General features: G+C 34.2%; 1 protein-coding gene across 1 annotated transcript in view; it reads right to left on the reverse strand.

Moving 5' to 3' along the window:
* The window catches only part of LOC136846506 (uncharacterized), a 272934-nt gene that overhangs the window by 33457 nt on the left and 212977 nt on the right, over window positions 1-26500 (reverse strand). The gene's annotated exons all lie outside the window — the stretch shown is intronic.

A 26500-nucleotide genomic window follows, 5' to 3' on the forward strand; every position in this document is an offset into this window, starting at 1 on the left:
CCAGTTCTCCAAATCAGTCAGGTACTAAGAGAGAGAAGAGTCAAAAAGTTAAATAAATTGAGATGTCAGTTCAGAGAGAAATGGGGAATGAAAAGAAGGAGAGTCAAGAAGCGAATATGAAAAGAGATGGATAGAAAAAAAAGCCCCCCAAAAAAAGTAAAGTGTCAGATCAGGTCCTCTCCTTTTGCATCAATTGGCAAAGAAGCATCATCATGGCTGGCAGCAGATCCACTTTTGCATTGACACTGAAATCATTTAACTTCGTCTGAGATCTGTCGGGCCGGGGGTTAAAAAGTCGTCGAATCCTGGAAATTTATTGGGAGAGTGTCGAAAATGTTCGACTGACGCCGGAAATATCCCGGGTTTTCTGTTTCTATTTCGTTTCTTATTTCTGGAAGGGTGTCAGTTAATCCGACGGACAGTAAAATATAAAAGACTTGGTTCTCTGCTTTATGCTTTTGTCACATGACGGTAAAATATTAAAGCTTCCGGCTTTTTGCTTCAATCTTTCGAAACCAGACGGTTTCTGCTAGTGTTACATGACGGTGAAATGTTAAATATTTAAATCAATTCTACACGTTTTGCCACATATCGGTAAAACGTGAAATGCGTAGCTCTTTGCCGTATGATTCTGCCACGTGACTGTGTAGTATGGCAATCTTGGCTATTTTGCCAATGCTTTTGGGTACTAAGTGGTAAAATATTATGGTAACATTTAGATAATTTATATATCCTTTTTATACTCCAGTGTAAAATGTAAAATATTTAGCATTTTATACTATTTCTTTCACTTTTACCAGTAAAATGGGGAAGATTTAGCGCTGTGGCGTATGTTTTGCCAATATTTCAGTAAATCCCAACATGAAACACTTTTCTGTATATTTTCTCATTCAGACATCCACAACTCTGAAACCATAGTCAGTTATATTTTCCTACTTTCGCTTTTTTTTTTTATTTTTTACCTTTCCTGAAAAAGCTTCTGGTGGAAGGAATTGGGGACTACAGTTTCACAAACTTTTTTCTTTTCAATGCTTAACAGGTTTTTCGCCAAAGACCACCTCTGTCTCTTTCATTTCTCGGTACAGCAGAAATTTGTGCGTATGCCAAACGCTTTCAAGCGCCGTGTAAAAACATGTACTGGAAAGATTCTCGCCACTGAACATTCTACCAATTTCGGCTAAAAATACACTCTTCCCCTCCCACCACCCCACGGCTATCAACACTTTGGAATTCCTACATGCGGCCTTCGTCATCGAACTATTTTCCTCCTATTTTTTTTTTTTTTTATGTTCGAGGGAAAAGAGGGTGGGTAAGAGATACGTTAGAAGAAAGTTGTAAGGAATCAAGGTCTCATTTTCTCCTCAACCTTCCCACCTTTCTATTGGAAAAGTAAAGAGTGAAGGTAATAAATGCATAATAGAAGGGAAGTCTATAAAGATCACTTTTTCTTTTTGTCACAGGCAGGTTTGAATTGCGTTAGGCCTAAGAGGACGGAAGGAAATTCTCTGGACCTTCGTATTGTCCCCGAGGTCCCTCAGAATCTAGCAGGTGAATGAAATAACTGATAAGAATGTGTATCATTTTAAAATGTCATGCTACTGTCATTTGATTACCCATAACTGTTGAAAATCTTTAGTGGTAGTCATTTGCTCATATATTTCGTTTATTTATTGTTTTTCACGGTGATTTGTTTGAACTGCTACATTGTCTTAAGTTCGGTTTAATTTTTTTTAGTTTTTTATTTGATTTTCCACGAGTTGGCATTCCATTACGTTTAGGTTCTGTAGGTATAATAAGGACCTAGCCACATTCTAAGAGAAAATATGAATATATATATATATATATATATATATATATATATATATATATATATATATATATAATATATTTATATATATACATATATATATATATATGTATATGTATTTATATATATATATATATATATATATATATATATATATATATATATATATGCGTATGGTACCTGATCAAGATTTAATTAAGAAATTTCCAGAGAGCTATGACTAACATGAATCGTAAAATATTGATAATGATCATGTATTATTATTATTATTATTATTATTATTATTATTATTATTATTATTATTATTATTATTGGTTTTTTTATTGTTGTTTTATATGCTAATTTATTCAGTGAAGAGTGCTAGTAATTAATGTAAAGCTTTTATTTCAGTAGTTCCGGCCTATGGCTTCCTTTACCTTTCTCTCTCTCTCTCTCTCTCTCTTTCTCTCTCTCTCTCTCTCTCTCTCTCTCTCTCTCTCTCTCTCTCTCTGATGAGGGGCGGAAGTCCCTGTAGATCTTGTAAGGCAAACTCCTTCATGTTTGACTTTTGATTTGTCAAGAATCGTTTAATTAAGTCTATTTAAATATACATGAATAAACAATGTAGGACAAACAATACACAGTATGACGGGTGAATATTTTAATCCCATTTTATTTTAACCCTTCCATATCCAGTTTGTTTAATTTCGGTGTCATGGTGGATTTCGAAGCATTGCTTCATTGTGCCATCTCTCTAAATCTCTTTAAAAACTCATTATGAATGATTTAGAACTCGAATAGGCTCTTTAAAAAGGATGAGTGAATCAGATTTTTTTTTTTAAGGTTAAGGAACTGCTTAAAAATTTCCATTAGATTCAAAGGTATATACCTTTCAACAGAGAAAATTCTTTGAATAGAGGGCAAGATTCATGAAAATTATCATCCTAAGCATAAAGAGCCCCTCTCGAGAAGATTAGCGGAAATAAGAATTGATTTTCAATATTTTCAGCAAGAAAAATGTATACCATACTTATTATATGATAAGTGCTCGATATCAGTAGACGATAAACTGTGAAAAGTGATGAGGTCCCTGTGAGAAAGAATACTACAACAGACAACTAAGTGGTAGGAAAAAAAGTACCTATAAGGAACAGTAAACCTTAAAACACCTCAGTAATTTACGCAATGCCAGCCCACAATTCTATACTTCTAATGCCTTTGTGGCATTATGGCGTAACCATCCAGATAATATTTATTCACTCAAATGTTCCCTGGAGGCCGCCCCGTTTAGCAGAGGTAGACAGTTATATCCCTCATTTGTCTCGAAAAGAGGCCCTCCATTACCCGAAAAGGAGGCCCAGAGATGAAGTTTCCTCGTAAAGACCGAGACCAATAGGGCGCTATATTTCGGAAGGCTCACGCGGAATACTTCCGGTGGGAGAATTTGCATGCTGGGTACCGTGCATCATCTCAGCGTAGCAGCAAAAAAAATAATATTGATAATAATAATAATGTATTTTATTCTCTTTATTTATTTTTTTTATAAAGCAAAAATAAATAAGTATTAAGTGCAAAATAATGGGTCAGAAATATTGACACAAAACGTCCTATATACGCCTTCATATTTTAGGACGCTGATTTCATTTCAGCACTGCTGTTCTATAAATTTCTTCTAAAATGATTTTCGTTACTTTTTATCACGTTTATAAAAATACGTTTAAAGCCACAGCGATTCCAGGTTTCAAGTCAGTTCATCTTGTAATCACAAATTTACGATCCGCTCTTACTGTGGCATGAACAACTCAACCTCATCTTACGGTGAATTTCAGCTTTTTCTCTCATTGGGTTTCCTGGTGGGTGATGGTGCTGCTTTCTATATTTGTATAATGAAAAATCTTCAGTATCCGCAAGTTACTCTGGCTACTTATACCGAACAGCTGGCCCCGCGTTCGATTCGCCGACCGGCCAATGAAGAATTAGAGGAATTTATTTTTGGTGAGAGAAATTCATTTCTCGCTATAATGTGGTTCGGATTCCACAACAAGCTGTAGGTCCCGCTGCTAGGTAACCAGTTGGTTCTTAGCCACGTAAAATAAATCTAATCCTTCTGGCCAACCCTAGGAGAGCTGTTAATCAGCTCAGTGGTCTGGTTAAACTAAGGTATACTTTTTCTAGGGGATCAGTATTGAAAAGGTAATTACAGTTGCAATATATACCTGTATGTGCCTTGAAATACTTCTAGTGCTATCAATATAACGAAAGTTGCTTTATAATATGAAGTCTGAGAATGCATTAGCACCAACTGACATAACCCTTATATATATAAAATTTATATAAGTAAATGACATATAGCTATGACAGATAGTTTGCGACTCTCCCTAATAAGCCTTGAAGAAACATTGTCATCTAAACTGGATTAACAAAAATGGTTAATTAGATAAATGAAACTGAAGAAAGTAGAAAATGAGAAAATACAAATTTTGGAAATCTAAATTCTTTTGATTTTTTAAATAAATGTATTTTGTGGGAGATGTTAACTGTCATGTACTTTGAATACAGATGAATAATGGGACAATTACGTTATACTGAAATGTGCAGTTGTAAAAAGAATAGTCAACATATGTTACTGAGGGACAAAATAGTGAGAGTGGAGGGTGGAGAGACAGAGAGAGAGAGGGATGTGGGGAGGGAGGGAGCAGCCTATCTGATCTTTATCTCTTCTGCAGATTAACATAAGCTCATTTCGTTAAGTAGTATGTTCTTAATCACCGGAGATTCAGTCATCCTTCAAACATCCTAATGCAAAGCTCCAGCTAACTGACCTATCACCGATATCCAGGGTAGCAGCAGTAATAGTAGTGCTAATAATAGCAGTAGTAGTAGTAGTAGTAGTAGTAGTAGTAGTAGTAGTAGTAGTAGTAGTAGAAGGTAAAACTAAAGTACTGGTTCTTTTTACTAGAACCCCATATGAATTAAGGGGATTACTAGACGAGGTAAATCTCCGAGCACTGACTGAAGAGAATTCCATTTAGAACCAGACTTAAGCCCTGTTAATCCCTCTTCAATTAAATAGGTCATTTATACTAATCACCGGGGTCATGTTTGAAGTGCAGTGGATTCTTATGATCCATGACTGACACTGGTTGTGCCAAATGATTTGTGTCATAAAAATGGTCCGTTCTCTTTAATTTATTAAGCAATTTTTGATAAATATTACTTTTAGGCTATGTATTGGTTTCGTTTATTAACTTAATGCAATATTTCACATGTTTACAAGAGTTGTAAATATGTGAAAAATTTTCACGCATGCAGTTTCGCTATATATATATATATATATATATATATATATATATATATATATATATATATATATATATGTATATATATATATATAAATATATATGTATATATACATATATATACATATAGATATATAAATATATATATATATATATATATATATATATATATATATATATATGTATTTATATTTATATGTATGTATGTATATGTATGTATAAATATATATATATGTATATATATATATATATATATATATACACATATATTGCATATATATATATACTGTATATATATAACACACATATATATATATATATATATATATATATATATATATATATATATATATATATATATATATAGTAAAAAAAGGTGCATTTAACCATCTCTATACAGAAATTCATTTCCCGCACATGCATAAAAAGTTCATCACACGCGTAGATAGAGGGGGACTACTACAAACGGTCCCTTTGAAAGTTTGGGAACCCTCTGCACAGACTGCCTTTTTGTCGGTGGAATGAGCGTTGCTTATGTCCTGTTTCCCCGGTCATATTCGCCAAATTCAAATGCCTCATTTATCACATGATTTCTCCCCTTCCTCGTCCAGTGCAGCCATCACTGCGTTCCCCCTCTTCCTTTCTCTCTCTCTCTGTCTGCTTCCCTGTGCTAGTTTCATTCTATATTATTTTCTCATTTTTGTTTCCAAAATGTTTTGGGGGAAAACATTCGCTTGTGAATATTGAGAAATTATTTATCTACCCGCCTTTGCCTGATATTCTAATTAAAGGTTGTTTTTATGAGAGGTGATTGGTTTATTTATTATCAGGGTAAACTGAGGTGTGCCCTATTTTAGTGTTTTTTTTTATCGATTTACAGAAAAAACTTAATAAACATAAGCATGCATTTTATGCACGCATTTAGTAAATATGACCAACAATCTGTTACATAGATATATAGCAGTTAGATAGTTAGACGAGCTTGGCATATCCATTTGCTGAAAAGATAACAGAAAAAACCTTAGGATCAGAGATAGAAGGCCCCATAAATAACAAAAAGTAAGATCCCCCGTAAAGTGAGAGAGAGAGAGAGAGAGAGAGAGAGAGAGAGAGAGAGAGAGAGAGAGAGAGAGAGATCCGTCAAAATGTATCCTAATCTTTTATCTATAATGTTCCTCTCTAAGTTTTTGAAAAAAAAAGCATCCAAGAGAATTCTTCATAGAAAAGTTCGAAGACTGTTCGTTTTTTGTTCGAAGTTCCCGAGTTTGTAGAGACCCTACTTAAACAATCTCCACGATCCTCCAGAAATGAATGAGAACTAACAAAAATCTCGCGAGATTAGGGGGAGCTTATCCTCGTCTACATCCGGACTGCGCTGCGAGCTCTGCTGGGGAAATGAAGTATACGTTGATTAACATTTTTCCGAAAACGTTCGAACTTTTTGTTGTAAAAAACTTAGTATTGCCAACGAGCCTCTCTGGAAGGAAAAGCAAAGGGAAGTGGAAGTCATACATTTACTACCCACATGCAAAGAAAATGGGAACCTGTGTACACACACTAACAGACACATGTATATATATATATATATATATATATATATATATATATATATATATATATATTATACTGTATATATATAGTATATGTATATATATATATATATATATATATATATATATATATATATATATATATACACACTATATATATTATACTGTATATACACAGTATATGTATATATATATATATATATATATATATATATATATATATATATATATATATATATATATACATACACATACATATGCGTGTATGTGTGTGTATTTATATTTGTATATCCACAACTATTAAGCTACAAATATCGTTTAATATCGAATTCTCTGCACTTTAAAAATAACACCCAAAGATAATTATAATTATAACTGATTAGTGCTTTTGTGTAATAACACTACTGTTGCAACCTTACTTTTGCTTAGATGCGCTTAGATTTTCACTTCCAGATTCTTTCAACTTATATCTGTTTATCCAGCTTCCTTGCATTTTCACAAGAAATAAATCTTTACCATATGAAAATAGCATCACACTCTATTCCTTTTCCGATTTCCCAAATTTGTAGTCTCACCTATTATCTTTTCCATGACTTAATCCGTCACCCTTTCCATAAAAATATAAAGCTGCCATGGATACATAATACATTCTTTTCTGAAACTCACGTTTACATGAAATTAAGGAAATCTTGAGTGAAACATTCTCGCTCAGGTTTTGTTTTCATTGTGAAGACTTCTCTCTTTGTAAGTACTCCCTGTCGAGCCACTGACCCCATCATTAGATACTAAATGTCCTTCATACAGGCCTTCGACTTAGAGATCTTTAACCCGAGGCCATTTTCTTTTATTCATATTCTCACCATTTGTTATTCTCAATTATTTTTTAATCAAACTCACTCTCCTTCTTTAAATATATAGCAAAATTATGAGCCGTTCCTGTAAAACTAAAATCACCTTCTATTTTCACATTTACTTTGTTCAGGCAAAGATCATATATAAATCCAGCTATCATCACCTCACCATTATATAAATCAACTTACTCTTCATTTACTCAGTACAAATAAATCATTCTTTTTCACCGTTTTCTCTTTTCCTTTAATTGAGAAATATTCTGTATATAAAGAACATAATTGTAGCTATCAAGCCTCTGCCAGTAGACATTTCCACATCCCCCTCTCTCTCTCTCTCTCTCTCTCTCTCTCTCTCTCTCTCTCTCTCTCTCTCTCTTGTTCCATACAAATGATCAAAGATTTCAGATCATCTTTTTATCGAGGCTGCTCCATTAGAATTCCTGGCACATGACGTAACCTCTCTAAGACGAAGACCTTGAACTCATATCGTATAAAGATTGGTATCATCCCCAAAGCTATTTTTTGAAGCACTCGATGTAATCTTCATTTTGACCGAATGTATTTTACGAAAGTGGCTTTACACTAAAGGTACAGGGGACTTTTCAGTATCTGTGAAACACTCGTTTATAGACAGGAATTTCAAAAAGACTTCACCTGATAATCTCTAGAAGCATTCTAGGAATGCTTTGTAACATCAGATGGATACGTTTGTATTCAAAGGTCTTTCAAATCATTATAATTTTAGAACCTACTTAATTATACATTCGAAAGGAATTTTGAGCATCAGATGTGTTTTAATGAAGATAGAGATTGTTGGCAAAAAAAAGTAATGTTTTTTCTAAAGATTATATTTGGTAGCCTACATAAGAATCTTAAAGGGATATATACATACGGCTTCGTCCACAACTCTATATATAAAAAGGGGAAGATTCCCAAAGACACCCTTCTGAGCCGAGGAGCTTTTGATGATGAAAGCGGGTCCTTCATCTATTCAGAAATGATGCGGACACGTCCCTTAGAGGGTAAATAGGTTGAATGCGATGAAAACAAGAAGATATATTTTTTTCATAATAATTAGTTACTTTTCAAATACCGTCCTATTTGCTTGCTATACTCACTAAAAAGTAGTTTATGAAAATTTAAAATAATCACACCAAGAGAGGGTCAGAATTAAGTGCTGTTTGGTTACTGAAATAAAAGAAAGCGGAAATTTTATCAACAGGTAATGGCCAATAAACATCGGAGCTTTGACATTTCAATTTCCACAACAGCGCACCTACGCACAGCGAACTATCTGGCCTAAGCGCAATGTCATATGCCTAAACCATACAGTCAGACCTGTGTAAATATTTATGAAATATGTGAATAGTTATTTCTTCTTTAAGAGATCGTATTCCTGTGTAAGTTTTGTATCTACATACGATCCCATACCTACGATTGAAATAAAATAAAAACAGTAAATATGCAAATCCCGAAGGACTAGAGTGACATTTGCAATAATCTATGAAACGTCAAATATAGAAGGGACTATGAAATTGAATTAAGCAGAGGGTTTTCCGTGAAATATATTGGTTGTTATTCTACAACGGAATAGCTTTTTGAAAAATATGAAGTTGCTTTATCGGCTATTCGCGAGAAATGCTCCGGCCATTGGCATTCACCAATATATTTATTATTATGTTACAAAGGTCGGGGCTTTAAAGAAGCAGTGTCGAGTTCAACATAATTTCGAACAGTGGAAATAAAGCGTGTTTTCATTTTCTTTTTTGTCGAATGCAAATAAATTCTATTCATCACTTATGAATGACCGCATAAATGTTTATGTAAAGAATTTTTTGCGATATGAAAGCTAAGCAATAGAGCTGTGAGTAAAAGGTAATTTGAATAAATATGAATATTGATATTTCTTTTTACATGTTCATATTTGATATACGTTATAATACAAAATTGTTTTCTATTCTTCATCAACAGAAATTTCAGGCAACTTAAATCTTTAATACAAGCCTCTGTCATCTTTGTAAAAAGAGAAGGATCTGAAAATAACAGAATTAATGAATAACAGAGAATATGGTGGGATTAAGGATACTTGTTCAAAAGCCTATTTAGGTTACTAGTTTATTTCGAATATTAAATTCACTTGTGGAAAATGTTATTACATTCTTTGTTCCTCCGTTTTTTATTACGAAAAGTTTGGTAAATAGTTTACTAAAACATCATTAAAAACCTTCCACTTAAATGCTATATGCAACCAGACACCTCTGGACCGCGCAGTTTTCATTAAAAGGAAAACTTATACAATGAAAATTAAGGAAGGGTAGGTTTAGTTTTAATATTCTTCAGTTTTCTAAGGTTTAGGTACATTACATGCAGAAATCCTTTTGAGTGGCTGCTACTTCAAACCTTTCGTACATCTGTAAGTAAGCTTTTATTTTTAATGATCTTTAATGCTTTAAATTTTAATTTAAAAAGTTTTGGTACATTTTTGGCTAATATATCTCTGAAGTCTCATACATCCATATATATATATATATATATATATATATATATATATATATATATATATATATATATATATATATATATATATATACCATTGATGTTTTTTCTCCGAAAGCATATATATATATATATTATATATATCCATGTTATATATATATATATTATATATATATATATATATTTCTTTTTTTCATATCTTATATATATATACATACCAGTTTTTTAACCCTTAGTCCTCATCTACCATTGATGTGTTTTCCTCCGAAAGCCTCTTTTGTCTTCTAAGGTTATAATGACTTCAGAATTTTGTGTACTGTTTCTCGAGGCGATTTTCCTCCATGTTCATGGTGAAGGCGAATTTCAGCAGAATTTTCTATATTGACTTTCTTTATCTTTTCATTATTTCTTTTTTTCATATCTTATAGGGGTTTCCTTTCCTCATATCTTATTCGGTTCTTCTTATCACTTTCCTTTTATCTAATCCTCATAATATTGCTCTCTCTCTCTCTCTCTCTCTCTCTCTCGTATTCATGGAGTTTATATCTTCATTTTCATTTACCGATGAACCTCTCTCTCTCTCTCTCTCTCTCTCTCTCTCTCTCTCTCTCTCTCTCTCTCTCTCTCTTTATTCATGGAGTTTATATCTTCATTTTCATTTACCGATGAACTAAATACATTCTCTCTCTCTCTAAAATCTCTCTCTCTCTCTCTCTCTCTCTCTCTCTCTCTCTCTCTCTCTCTCTCTCTCTTGTATTCATGGAATTTATATCTTCATTTTCATGTATCGATGAACCTCTAAATACATTCTCTCTCTCTCTCTCTCTCTCTCTCTCTCTCTCTCTCTCTCTCTCTCTCTCTCTCTCTCTCTCTCGTATTCATGGAATTTATATCTTCATTTTCATTTACCGATAAACCTCTAAATACATTCTCTCTCTCTCTCTCTCTCTCTCTCTCTCTCTCTCTCTCTCTCTCTCTCTCTCTCTCTCTTTCATATACCAATTTCCTTCCCTTCTCCCATACGCACCCTCCCCTTCTGGTGCCTTCTTCCCTCCCTTTATCAGTCCGTTCATTCCTCGTACTCTCCACTCTATTTCCCCTTTCCCTCTCTCCGTCCATCCCTTTTCCTCCGCGGTTATTTTTTCTATCTTCCCCATTTTAGCGACCCCTTTCCCCAAATTCAGACATTACCTGGCAGCAGCAATCTTCTCTTATTGAATTTTCCTCTCTTCGCATCCAGTCTGCGTGATTCACCCACATTCTCCCATTTATACACTCTTGTTTCCCCTTTCCATTAACATTCTCATTTCTGGTATTTTCGTTGACCTGCTTTTCCCAGCCCCCGGGCAGGCGCGCACGCTTTCGGAATAGAGAGAGAGAGAGAGAGAGAGAGAGAGAGATTCCATTTCCATGCTGAATGGCGGTTGGTCGAGGTTTTTTCCGGATTAGCGGCGTTAGTTTAATAGTGGTGGGTTCAGAATATCGAATATTATTACTGATGTCATATCTTTAGCTGTTATGTCTCCTGCTTTTAATCACCATCTAATGATACTAATAATAATCATAATAATAATCACGACTATGTTCTTACTTTAGGAAAATGCAATCATCATCATCATCTCTCTCTCTCCCTCTCTAGAGAGAGAGAGAGAGAGAGAGAATCTTCTGCAGACCAACTCCCCTCAGTAGGCCTAAGACAGCTCGTGTAATTTCCCCCAGGTTATTACTATTTCCGACGATCTATTCACCTTTTACCGAATGTGATGGAGCCGCTGACTCCCAAATCATGTATCCGTCCCTCTGTTGCCTATATTTCCTTTCCGAAAACTGAAGAAGTCGAGACCATTGGGATAATTTTTCCCCGAGACTAATTCGCCGATGTATCGGGGCTCATTTCGAAGTCAGCAGATTAATACAGTCTCGTCTTTGCCGGAGGGTTTCGGCTCTTGTTGTATTTTGAAGTTCCAGCAAAGATATTTCATTTACAGTGATAATTGTTGTTCTTATGCGTGTCATTATCTTCATTTAATGTTCTGAAATATGGTGAATAATAAAACAAACAGTAAGATGCATGGTATACTAGGGGTTTTAATTTTATTTTGATGCTGAAATACTTCCATTTTCGCACAGGACTCTTAATAATACATCCCATTCCGATGATTAATCAATGTTCAAAATATCCTGCCTAATAGCCTTCGATTTTCGCAGTCAACAGGCATGAAAAGGGCATGAAAGAAGAAGAAGCGTCAGCAAATGATGGAAAGGCAAGTTTTAGAAACTTGTCGATGAAGAACTAGACAGCAATAGAAGATTCATATGTATACGAAATGGAATAGATAAAAATGTTTACATATGTGTATGGTATAATGTTACAAATTGAGACAAGACGCGTTTAAAGATTGCAAGGGATTGTCGATGTCAAAAGGTTTTCATAGTGATAGGAAGTAAAAAAATTAACACATATATATATATATATATATATATGTGTGTGTATATATATGTGTGTGTGTGTGTGAATGTGAGCGTATATTCCTTTTCTACTTCGTATTATTAAGAAAATCTTTCGATATCGAGAATTCCTGCAATCTTTAAACGCGTCATATCTGTTTGTAACATTATACCGTGCCCATGTAACTTTGCAAATAGATAAACAACGCCTTTCATTATAATCATAAAGATACATACGTTCGATTGTAGTATGGAAAATATACTTACTGCTACTAATGACCGTAAGAAATTTGGCAATGATAATAATAATAATAATAATAATAATAATAATAATAATAATAATAATAATAATAGCTTGAAAAATATGGGAAATGAACAAACATTTGTTCAAGAATCAATAAACAATAACAATTACGTGTATCTTTCCGGTTTAACTGTTCAGGAAAATATTGGTGAACAATATATCTAACGATAACAACATCGAAGTTTTAACTGTTAATCCGACAATATATCTAACGATAATAACAAAAAAAAAATATAAATAAAATAAAAAAATGGAATCGCACATCAACGACAAAAACAAAAACAGCTGTTACCACTGTATGAGGATTTACTTTCCATTTGGATCCCCGGAGCTAATAATAATGTTTGATCCATCAGCAACAACAACGCGGGACGTTCCATCAACGAAAACAACTAATAACCGATACATTATAATCAGCAGTAACAAACAAAGCTATCATCATCATTGCTCTGGACGGGAACCAAGAGGGAATTGCCCTTCGGAACGAGGTTGGCCAATAGAGCAATAAGAAAGCAATCAACCGGAGGCCATTTCAATGAATTGTTGCTTCACGGAACTGGAAAAGGACCTTTACCTTAATGTTTGTCTTCGTCTTGAAAGGGACATCATCTCTTTATGGGGGATCGTTCGCCCGATCTAATAACGAGAGTTAGCGAAAAACTCCAACAGTCGTTTATTTCATGCATGGCTTTGAAAAACTCATCGAATGATTCCAAGTTTGTTACCTTGAATTGATTGCTTGCTGCGCCATCCTTCGCGCAGTCGTTAGATTGTATCATATATAGAGACACATCAGTGACTAGCATATTAAATCGTTTAGAATATTTTGTCTGAATGCCTTGATATATGGTTTTCTTTGCGGATTTTCTTATAACCACTGACGTTGTTAACTACGATCTATATACACATTGGTTAAACTGAAACAACAGCAAACGCATACATACATTACTGAAATATTTCGAGTACTGAAACATTTATGAAAATGTTTTTCCTGCAGAGTTATTTTGAATTCACTATGATATCCAATATCTACGCGGCTGAAAGTTTGCTGTAGAATTGCGTCGCCCTTTTCTGTTTTTAGTTGCTGGGTCGAAAACATATTCCTTAAAAATTATCCATCAGTAAGTGACTTTATTTTTTACCAGGAAATGGATATTAATAAATATACCAACGCGCGTGTGAATCGATTTTTATCTTTCCACGCGGATGATATAAGTTTTATTTCCACGCACATTTTAGGAGCTTAAATGGTAGCTCCGCGTATATTCATTTGTATTTTCCCCAAAAATTATGATTGCAATATTTTTTCGATAAATATTTACTACTGTTATCTGGTTTTAGAGCGAAGATGGAGACCTGATATCAAATCAGGTCGTATAATTACGCGAGTTTCGCATTTTGATTCGTTCTGCGAAATTTAAGTACGTTTCAGGGAGTTTAGGATAGATTTGATAAAGTTCAAAGGATTATTGTAAATGCAGGATGAATTGTTTTAATGAGTTGGTTTAAATATATGGACGTATTCATAAAATTTGAGAATCTTCACTAAAGGTATTTATTGGAGCCTCCATCTTCAACCTGAAAGCCAAATAGGGAAACTGACTCTCGTTTGTCATTCTTACAGATTCAGAAACAGTCTGACTCGAAGGACGTTTGTCATTCAGATTTAGAAGTCATCTACGTAGCAACATTTCGAGTCATTCTAGACAAGCTCACTCGTTAAAAGGTGGCAATTGGAAATTAAAACAGACCTCTTCTATTGTTTTTGTCGATCTCGGGATAGAAAAAGTTATTAGGTTCCCTGTCCAGCTGCCCTTTGTGTTTTTAAAAGAATGCCTAAAGACATATTGCCAGAGACAATTGTTACAAGGATAAAATAAGAATAGATAAATTTGAGTATTTAACGAAATTAGTATACTATTGTTCAAAATTACATGGCTATATTTACAACTGTGTTATTTACAAAATAAATGCCCGCTCCTCAAAAGAAAAGCCAGGGATACATATGGAACACTATATTTTAGAAACTATGCTAATTTTTCTCTGTTTAACACTCACGCTAATTTCTGGTCTTATTATAAGTCTTATAAATGTCTTTCTTCTCAGTCAGCAAAATATCTGGTTTGTTTTGTTTCAGATAATTTCTTAAGGAATTCATGGACGAAACGACTGTCGTACATCACCTACAACGTAATAATAATAAGCTGGAAAGATATTTCTTTTATGGCACAAATTACAGATAATTATTTGGCCTGGTGAACGTATTACTAGCTTTTACCGACATGCCCAGTACCGTCTGGAAAACCTCTTGGATTTGGGAGAGTCGATGGACAGCCTCCAAGCAGCTTTAGTTTTCTCTACGTCTTGTTGTTAAAATCTCATAAAGAGAAAGTTGATCCTGGTGATGTTTCAGTTACTTTCCTATTACTTTGGACCTTGGTTTTCTGTTCGTTTCTGCTCAGGATTTCAGCGGATATTTCACATGATGTGTAGATATTACCAAGTCCCAAAGGCAGTTTACAATAGTTTGACACAAGAAGTCTTTGTCGTTGTATTTGCTTATAGCCTTATTTTTCACAAGTTTGAATGTCTACTTAATCTTTTATGTGTTTATATGTATGTATATATATATATATATATATATATATATATATATATATATATATATATATATATATATATATATATATATATATGTGTGTGTGTGTGTGTGTGTGTGTGTGTGTGTGTGTGTGTGTGTGTGTGTGTGTGTGTGTGTGTTTGTGTGTGCGTGTTTATGTGTTTTGTATGTTCCTTTTCACCTCTCCCGCCAATCTATCCCCTTTCTCTTTTTTTTTTTTTTTTTTTTTTTACTCATCATCTGATCCTCATATTCTTCCGTCTTATTGACATGTCCAGTATTCCTCTGTCTGTGTCATTGTCTCAAATTCTTCTCCCGTGTATTTTGTCACTGTTTCTAGCTAATTGTTTTGTGTTTATTTTTTGCTTCAAATATACGACTCATTTCAGCAGGAATGTACTTTAGCCTCACTCTCATTTTAATACTGTGGACAACCCAAACTTACTTGTTTAGCAAACATTTAGGTGCTGAAATGATTAAATCTTAATCTACGAAAAACATAATGGATTTTAAAGAATGTTCAGTTACTTGTCCCGCCAAGGAAGAGTAATAGTTACCCTGTTACCATTTTCAGACAAAATAAAAAATAAAATTTCAAAACTGGAAGTAATTTATTCGATGATAAAAACTTCGAAATGAAGAGGACGTTATCACTGAAGTAAAATAACCATAAAGAAAAACAAAAGATGCAATAGCCAAGTGAAATACATCCTTTTCTCTCTGTCTTTATATTTATCAGAGTTCCATCATGCTTAGACGACTGATTACGTGATTGAAAACAGGATCTGGCTCAGATATTTCACGACGAATCCTTTTCATGACTGATGACAGATGTTGCAGAGATCGGGGAGAAACTGCGACAAAAAGAATTTGGACTCGGTTTTCTGAGGGAATCCTCTATTCAGCTGGAACGGTTCTCAAAGATGTTATTCAGAAACCTCTCTCTCTCTCTCTCTCTCTCTCTCTCTCTCTCTCTCTCTCTCTCTCTCTCTTCAGTGCGTAAAGTGAGGGGTATTTGTATTTTATTTGTAGCTTTTTTTGAGTGATATGATTATTTTAGATAGTAAGACAGTCCTTATTCATGGTTTTGCCTTTCTCTTCGGATTTTTACAAAACACAACTTTTTTTTTTTACTTCGCTGTTATTATGAACATAAGTACAATGCGTTTCAAAAAAATCTTTACAGCAAGTATTAATAACAGTAATTTGAAATGCAACCAATTTGGTTCAAGTTCCTTAATCCTAGTACGTTCCCCTCCGCAACACAAGTGCGTCTGCGCTCTTTATAATAAACTTGCGACCCTTTGGTTTGTTAATTAACGTCTCAAGGCTTTTACCTTTGTACCTTCCCTCGTCTGGCTAGGGGTTGGACGACGGCAAGTCTAAACGTAAAGCTCATTATTTGTAGTCTTCCGGAATTACCCACACGAAAAATTATGTATATTGAAACAATGCGTTTTCTATAGTAGGGTTCGCTTTTCAAAACAAAACAAAAATAACATTATCTTCACCTCCCTTTCGAAATCCGTCCAGAAATCAAGGATAAAACGAAGAATAACAAGTAACAAACGAACCCTCAAGACGAAAGCCAGTAAGTCAATTGAAAGCAAACATTTCGGAGAACTTATCGAAAGCAAAAGTCGGGCAGCAGAGAATTCTGAGCTAACAGAACGAGGGGAAAAGCAGAAACATTTCGGGATGTAATTCATATGATATAATCCACTGACGACTTCTATTTCAGCAAATTTATTAGACTAACAAAATATTGCTCTTCCGTGTTGATGTATTGAGTTTTAGAAGTGCATAATGTGTTTTTTAATATTTTTGGGGGGGGTGTAGGCGATTAGATTGTAATACTCAGAACCATTATATTTCTTGCTTCTTTCTTTTTATTTATTTTTTTTTACAGAGTTTGAGTCCCCATATTTCTTTTTTTTAATTTCTTACCAAATTAAAGTTATTAAAGACTGATAGAATTAAATTTCTTTTATTATCATTCATTTTGAAATTTACTTTACATGCAAACTAAATATTAGCTTTTAAGTAAATTTTGTTCTTTTCAATATTGGTGCCCGTAATTTTAATTACTTCACTCGAGATCCAGTTCTACAGATAAATATAATTTTTGTACAATTTAATGCCTGGAATTTTATAAACTTTCCTTTATTTTGGGATTCATTAGGCTGGCATATATAATTTAACATAATTTGATCAGCTTTCATTACACATGGTAGTTCCTTAGTTTAGAACTTTAGTTTCACTTATCACTTAATAAAATTCATACTTGGCATTCAAAAAAGAATTTTTCTTCAATCTCGAGTTTTCTCTTGTAGCTGCTTGATATCAGTAGATATCTCATAAAATTATCACTGCAAACACACACACACACACACACATATTATATATATAGTGTGTGTGTGTATCTGTTTGTGTATGTGTGTTTATTTATTCATATTACAATAACTATGACCACCACCATTAAATCTTATACTCACAATCATAAATTTTTGTCATTTTAGAAAACTTTTACTAAGACAAAAAAAAATTCCTTTGAGACCCGGAGTTAAAGGAAAAATGCACTGTTCCCCATTTTTAGTTTTCTGTAAAAGAAAACTATTGTGCTGGCTTTGTCTGCCCGTCCGCACTTTTTTCTGTCCTTACTTTTTCTGTCCGCACTTTTTCTGTCCGCATTTTTCTGTCCGCCCTCAGATCTTAAAAACTCTTGAGGCTAGAGAGCTGCAAATAGGTATGTTGATCATCCACCTTTCAATCATCAAACATACCAAATTGCAGCCCTCTAGCCTCAGTAGTTTTTATTTTATTTAGGGTTAAATTGAGCTATAATCGTGCTTCTGGCAACGATATAGCATAGGCCACCACCGGGCCGTGGTTAAAGTTTCATGGGCCGCGGCTCATACAGCATTACATCGAGACCGCCGAAAGATAAATCTATTTTCAGTGGTTTTGGTCATACGCTGTGCAGAAAACTCGATTGTGCCGAAGAAACCTCGCCTCATTTTTTACTTGATCTGATTGAACTGAATTCCAGAAAGTTATTTCACTTAATGTAACCTCTGCAAAATGTTACTGCAGTGACTGAATGAAGATTCCAAAAGCGGAACTTTATATGCTATATCTTCAGAAAGTCTTACGTTATCAGTTGCAGTTCCAGAAGGTGTTACGTAACATACTGCTGTTTCTGAAAAGCTTCATTTCATTAACTGTACAAATCCTGCGTTCATTGACCGCTGCTTCAAAAGTATTCACCTTATATTTACCGGAGCCTCGGAAAGTCTTGTATCATTCCCACTTTTTTATTCTTATCTATTAGATATTTTTTCTCTGCTCCCTTTGTAAGTATATGGTACTGTTTTAGAAGAATTGTTTTTATATATATATATATATATATATATATATATATATATATATATATATATATATATGTGTGTGTGTGTGTGTGTGTGTGTGTGTGTGTTATTTCTTCTGTGTATGACACATTTTTGTTATAAGTTTGATTCAGTAACAAAAATAATTAATGCTGCCGTTTTTCGTTGAAAAATGGGTATAATAATAATAATAATAATAATAATAATAATCGCCGTGAAGATTTTCATAGTGTGTTCTTAACGGAAAAAAAAATCCATTTTGTCGATTCTTTTTGTGGCTAGTGGTAATAATAATATTTGGATTTTCCATATAATATAAATAAAGTAATAAACAAAAGCACATCGGTTGTGATTTAGCGAGAAAGTTTCCTCTGAAGAAATCAGTAACGCGCTAAATTCTCTTTCTGAATTGATATTCTCTCTCTCTCTCTCTCTCTCTCTCTCTCTCTCTATACACACACACACACACACACACACACACACACACACACACACACACACACACACACACATATATATATATATATATATATATATATATATATATATATATATATATATATATATATATATATATATATATATATATATATATATATATATATATATCCCCTTATTTCTTTTGGGAATCAGTTCTGCTGCAATTCTAGTTTTTAATTCTCTTTGTTTGTTGTCTTTCTTTTTTTTGTTTAATTTTCAATTTTGGGAGTTTTGTTTATCGTTCCTTTTGTACCATTGTGTGCGAAAAGAGTACAGAACTTGTTACACAGATAGAATCAAAAGTAAGATTAATAATAGACACATGGATTCCCGAGCTCTCTCTCTCTCTCTCTCTCTCTAGCACGCAGGCAAGAATACTGTGTACGCGTACATATACAAATCATAAATAAAGAGAGAGAGAGAGAGAGAGAGAGAGAGAGAGAGAGAGAGAGAGAGAGAGAGAGCAGTCTTTCTTTTCATAACACGCTGTCCTAATACAAAGAAATACCACAAAATTGCAAAAATATTTTTAGTCAGTTTTATGTTGACTTCGTTAATAAAATATTTCACGTAAAGCGAAACCCGATAAGAGTATATTTGCAGTGAACTTTTATTTTTCATAATTAATAATGCAGGGAATTTTAGTTACAGCAACTATGGAACAATTTAAAATTGTACTTTTGTGGAATATGAATTATAATAATTTTTGTTTTAACCAATATAAACGTTTCTCTGATTGTTTTTATTTGTATAATAAATTGCACTGTATTGTAGAAGCAAACATTCTTTAACTCTTTCAGTTTTAGATCTTGATTTCAATAAGAGAATTCTCTCCTTTTCCAAATAAGTACACTCAGGTGATGTAAGTTTTGGCCGGAACGCTCTTTGACTCATTCTCAGAATAGATTGCCCTGAAGTCTTCTCCATATTTTCACCCGAGATACCATTAAATATTAACCAACATCCTTTACAACCTGAGTAGTGACATTCGCTCTCGGCAGGTAAACAACATTCAATAGAGTTCGGAAAACTCCCATTATCGAAGGTGCATTGAAGAAATACTGTGTCGTCAGTGTGAACGGCACCTGTAAATATAGGCTTTTTTTAAATGAATCTTGATGGTGAACTTCATATTCTATCATTGAATGAAGATTTTTTTTTTTTTTTTCATTCGGCTCTTCATAATTAGTGAGTAGTCCAAATGACAGATCTTGACTATGCACAAGAGGAATTCATAAGTTTGTGGTGATTTAGAAAGATCTTTTTATAGGAATTAGGACTACACACTAGTGTATAGTCAGCTTGATGACTGTATATATATATATATATATGTATATATATATATATATATATATATATATATATATATATATATATATATATATATATATACATATATATATATATATATATATATATATATATATTTATATATATATATACAGATATATATATATATATATATATGTGTGTGTATGTTTGCATGTGTATATACACACATTTGTGTGCGTGCGTGTGAGTCAGTGTCTGTGTACACTAGATGTGGCTAGTATTTGCGAGTGTCTGATGATTCTTCCATTGATCGGGTTTGCTATTTACTATCAAATGACTTGAGATAAAAAGCAGCTTTCAATCGTATACATATATTTTCTGTGTATGTGGGTGAATGTGAGTATGTGTGCATGTGATCGTGAAAGTCATAGCTTTCCGAATTTATAAACCACTAAAAGCTTTATTGACTATAACAAGTAAATTTACATGAGTTTGGTTACATATAATGAGAATCAATATGAACCAGCATAACATTAAAAGCGACGTTTTATCTCAAGTAATGAGCTACGCAAAGCAGAATGAACGTGTGAGGTTGGGATCAAAATTATTATAATATAGTTTGAATCTAAATCATTTGAATTCATCTCTCTCTCTCTCTCTCTCTCTCTCTCTCTCTCTCTCTCTCTCTCTCTCTCTCTCTCTCTCTCATTATATATTTTTGGTATTGAATGTGCAAAGCGATGTGTTTACAACGAATGAAGGATATATCATGGTGTCAGCTTTAACACCCGACCCAGTCTAATAAAGTGCGCGGTATAATTTAGACAATCCCCCACCCACATGAGGACAAGCAAATATTTCCCATTTTTTAAAGTAAAATTTCTTTTTTTTTTTTCTTATAGGAGACGTTTTTTGAATAGGAACGTCAAGAAATAAAAACAGGTATATAACTGAATACACAACCACACTCCCGATTTTCTTTTAACAGCTCAGTCGTGGAGGAAACTCAAACTAAAACGCAATATATATATATATATATATATATATATATATATATATATATATATATATATATATATATATATATATATATATATATATATATATATATATATAATTTCTGACAAGGCGTTACCCCCCGGAACCCACAAGGAATTACCTGAGGACAAGCAATATTTCATTCGAATTATCCACCTGAGAGACCTGGGTTCGATTGACGTGAGTCAGAAATTTATTTTGTTCCACACGTGATTGTGTGTTGATGAATCTTATTCACTTTTTTTTTCCATTGGGTATGAGTCGGGACGTTTTTGTATAGCTTGCCCAGGAACAGTTGTCAAGTTCCGACTTCTTTTAATATGGCCCAGTGGGTAACGCCCTTGCTTTCCACCTGAAGACCTGGGTTCGATCCTCGACGTGAGTCAGAAATTTATTTCTGTTCCACACGTGATTGTGTGTTGATGAATCTTATTCACAGAAGGGATAATTCGAATGAAATGTTGTCCATTGGGTCAGTGAGTCGGGAAGTTGGGAAAACTCGCTGGTATGGCAGTTAGCTTGCCCAGGTAATTCCTTGGGTGCAGTTTTCTCAGGTTCCGACTTTAGACAGCTTTCCACCTGAGAGACCTGGGTTCGATCCCGACGTGAGTCAGAAATTTATTTCTGTTCCACACGTGATTGTGTGTTGATGATTTCTATCTTACTCACTCAGAAGGGATAAAATGAAATGTTGTCCATTGGGTCATTGCTGAGTCGGGAAGTTGGGGAAAACTCGCTGGTATGCATAGTTAGCTTGCCCAGGTAATATCAGGTTCCGACTTCTTTTAGACTTGTATGGCCCAGTATGCTTTCCACCTGAGAGACCTGGTTCTGATACGTGAGTCAGAAATTTATTTCTGTTCCACACGTGATTGTGTGTTGATGATTTTATATATATATATATATATATATATATATATATATATATATATATATATATATATGTGTGTGTGTGTGTGTGTGTGTGTGTGTGTATGTATATATATATGTGGGTGTGTGTTTGTGTAATCTGTATGTGTGGGTCACTCTTTTGTCCATATACTGAAAATACTAGATGTGACCAATGTTGGTTCAGAACATTAAGATTAATTATACATATCTTTTAAAAGATCCCCTTACATCGCTTCCAAGCAAATGCCACAAGAATCGCCAGATCTGAAAGTGTGTACAGGCATCCTCAAAACTGAAGTTACATGACTACATAGGATTTCGTTCAAAAATCTCTAAATGGCAACTAACATGTGGCATATTTATCTTTATTTGAATGTGAAAATAAATAATTTTTTTTTAAATTAGGCCATAATATGTTTCATACGAGTCAAATCTATTGTATGAGGTTAAAGGTTAAAGTCCTCCTGGGCCTTGCAAGGCTCACAGGGCCGGTGCTGACAGCCAGTGAGGAAGAAGTCCTGTTGCCTAAGACACGTGGCCAGTGTGCTGCTAAACCACTGTTTAACCCCCCAGCTCGAGGGCTGGTACTTATTTTCTTACTAACCCTCTCGAGTTTTCAGGCCGCTAGGTTGGCGGGCCACCGGGTTTATGCAATAGCACCATCCCCAAGCCACCAGTGAGCAGCAGGATTTGAACCCTGGTCCTGTCGACTGGTAGGCGAGAACCTTACCACTGCGCCACCACAGCTTGTATCAAAATTTTAAGAAAATATTACTTGTAGCCAAATTGCAGGAAAAACAATGACGAAACATTTCCAAAACTTTCGTTCAACCAGCGCAAATGCGTTCGACAAAAAATGTCTTTACCAAACCGATATTCAGATGCCAAAGTAACACAAAATAACACAAAAATAAGTGTTCACAACATGAAGTCGTTGCTTTAATTGCAACCGTAAAATGTTAAATAGTTTTATTTGATTATTCTAATGCTTGAACACAAAAAATCAATATATGCAAAAGTGTACTTTAGCTACAATGCATCCGCCTATCAGTGGGTGGGCGTAGCCTGTTTGTAATGGAACCAAGGTTTTGTTTCTAGGCCAAGGAATGTTAGTTTTCTTTACTTGCTGGCATATGGAGATATCTATAGTACACATTCTTGCACTTTCAGTTACCTTATGAATCAGTTATACACCAAAAATCATGCGAAAGGACATAAAAAAATAACAGCCTTCATCAGTGTAAAAAAAAACTTTGTTGCATAGACCTAAATGTTAATATTAATATCTATTCGAAGTGATAAGTATCATCTAGATATATGACATCGGAAATGAAAAAAGAAAAGTTAAACACTACCAAGCAAACGTATGACATTTTACTTTGCGTCTCAGGTTTTGGACGATGCAAAAAGACTCATGTATCTTCAGTTTTGAGCAAGACTGTACATACTCTTGAGTATGAAATCAGATTTCCTAAATTTAGGAATATCTCAGTTGATCGCTCACAACACCTCTGCGAGAACCCCCTCACCCTAAAAGCACAAGTATCTTTGCATAACCATTGCCTTAAACTCAGAGGTTCATTGAAAAACTTGGAGATTAAAATATCTAGAATTTGATCTCACAAGTGTAAATGTCTGTATTACCTGAAGACTTTCTGGTGGCCAAAAGGAGGTGAAATAATTCTCTCATATATTTGTTTTGCACTAAGATAAAAAGAAAAGGTCAGAATTGTTTTGTGTTCTCGGAGTAATCTAATGTTCGTGTCAAAGTAAGAAGAGCATTCAAGTAAAGTAAAGTTTCTAAATTAATCAACAACTTCAAAAATTTGGAGGACTCTTCAAATTGGTTGTGACCTCTCTCGAAGCTACGTCGTTTCTAGAGCAGAGAATAAATGAATGAAAGGTCAAGAAGACGACTTTATATCTAAAGTAATTAGCTTCCCGGAATTCAGAAGTTCATTAACCACGAGTATGGTTCGTGCCATGTCTCTATTTCTTCAAAACCTCTGAAACTGTGGAGATAAGCCTCGGTCCATGAGGTGTTAATCCAAAAATCGTACCACTTCGAGCGGCAGACGCTTTAATTTCCCGTTCTGATTTACACTGGGCAAATTGGACGAAATCTATTAGTCTATCCTTTTCAATTACCGTTCAATTATTGCAGGAAATTGCCTAATAGAGTGGCCAGTTTGGAGACCGTAACGTTTCTACGCTGGATTTGTTAGAAACCGTTAAAGTGAATTTTAATTTTCTTTTCTTTGTGGTGATGGTGTTTCATCCTCTCATTACTCGTAGTGATGGTGTTTCATCCTCTCATTACTCAGAGAAATCTTTTACAAAAAGCATCAAAGAAAAAGCTGTTTTAATTTCAGGTTAAGTGAGGGTATGTTTGTCTCTGTTGAGGCATACATATTTGCTGTTTATTAACTCTGATTTTACGATGAGACGAGAAAATATCTGCTTTTGTACCATGCTCGCAAGATTGAAAACCGATGACACTTTAACATCATACTTTGCCATAGAGTTAAAATATCGCACTTCAAAGAGTTTGAATTCACTTGATAGTGGAAAATCTCCAACGAAACGTTACAGATGATGAAATGACTTCACAATGAAAAATCAAATCTTTGAAATACTCTTTATTTTCGGTTACCGCTTTCTCATGTATTGACGTCATTTTTATTTAAGAATCGGTCGGTTTCTCTCGATTCCAGTTCTCCTCATTCTTCTGGAGCTCATTCATGCGTTAACGCCACTGGTGCTGTCGTCCCTCTTCAACACCTCGCACTCTTACTCTCATTTCCTTCGCTGTTGACTGCCTCATTACTCACCCTTTCGCTACGTCGCTTCTCGCTTCCTCTATTTCCTCTCCCAAAACTCCATGTGATGCATTGACAGTCCAGGTGCCCCATCCGTCAGTATTTGTAGTTTGTATATATATATATATATATATATATATATATATATATATATATATATATATATATATATATATATATGTGTGTGTGTGTGTGTGTGTGTGTGTGTTTACATGTTTTATTTAAGATAGCAGTTAATCTAGGAACACATCTCAGTTTTTCTTAATGAACAGGTTTTCGTGGGCAGTGGTAGGACAAGACAAGGGTCAACACTCCTGGTGATATATATATATATATATATATATATATATATATATATATATATATATATATATATATATATATATATATATATATATATATATATATATATATATGACTATTTATCACATCACCGTGATTCATATACAATCAGAAAGCTACAAACGTCCTTTAATATCCAATTCGCTCTACCTCGGAAATAATATATTTTCATATATGTTACCGAAGGGGAATTTTTAGTTGATAATAAGTCCACCGTCCCGTGGGGTTGAACCAACGACGGACGAGGACTCAGGACTACAGGGACGCACTAACCCATTCGGCCACAAGAGAGGTTATAAGTGAATATCGCCTCCCATCAACTCACCCGTCGAACTCAGGTGTTTTGCATTTGGAGACGATAGTGATAAATAGTCATAATATGGCTACGTGCGACAAACGCACTACACGGTCAACATGGCAGAGGTGGGTGGATATCGTCTCCAAATGCAAAACACCTGAGGTCGACGGGTGAGTTGATGGGAGGCGATATTCACTTATAACCTCTCTTGTGGCCAAATGGGTTAGTGCGCCCCTGTAGTCCTGAGTCCTCGTCCGTCGCTGGTTTGACCCCACGGGACGGTGGACTTATTATCAACTAAAAAATTCCCCTTCGGTAACATATATGAAAATATATTATTTCCGAGGTAGAGCGAATTGATATTAAAGGACGTTTGTAGCTTTCTGATTATTATATATATATATATATATATATATATATATATATGTGTGTGTATGTGTGTGTGTGTGTGTGTGTGTGTGTGTGTGTGTGTGTGTGTGTACACACCTTCAGAGGAAGTAGTTGTAGAGGGTTAGAGAGCTCAGGTAAAACCTTTATAAAACTCACAACTCAAGGTTCAGACACATCTGTATTTAGACACTGGGCCCTTTCTCCGTCTCCAGCCTCCTCCAATGGTAATT

The sequence above is a fragment of the Macrobrachium rosenbergii genome, chromosome 15 (genome assembly GCF_040412425.1).
Source record: "Macrobrachium rosenbergii isolate ZJJX-2024 chromosome 15, ASM4041242v1, whole genome shotgun sequence".
In the NCBI taxonomy this organism is placed as follows: domain Eukaryota; kingdom Metazoa; phylum Arthropoda; class Malacostraca; order Decapoda; family Palaemonidae; genus Macrobrachium; species Macrobrachium rosenbergii.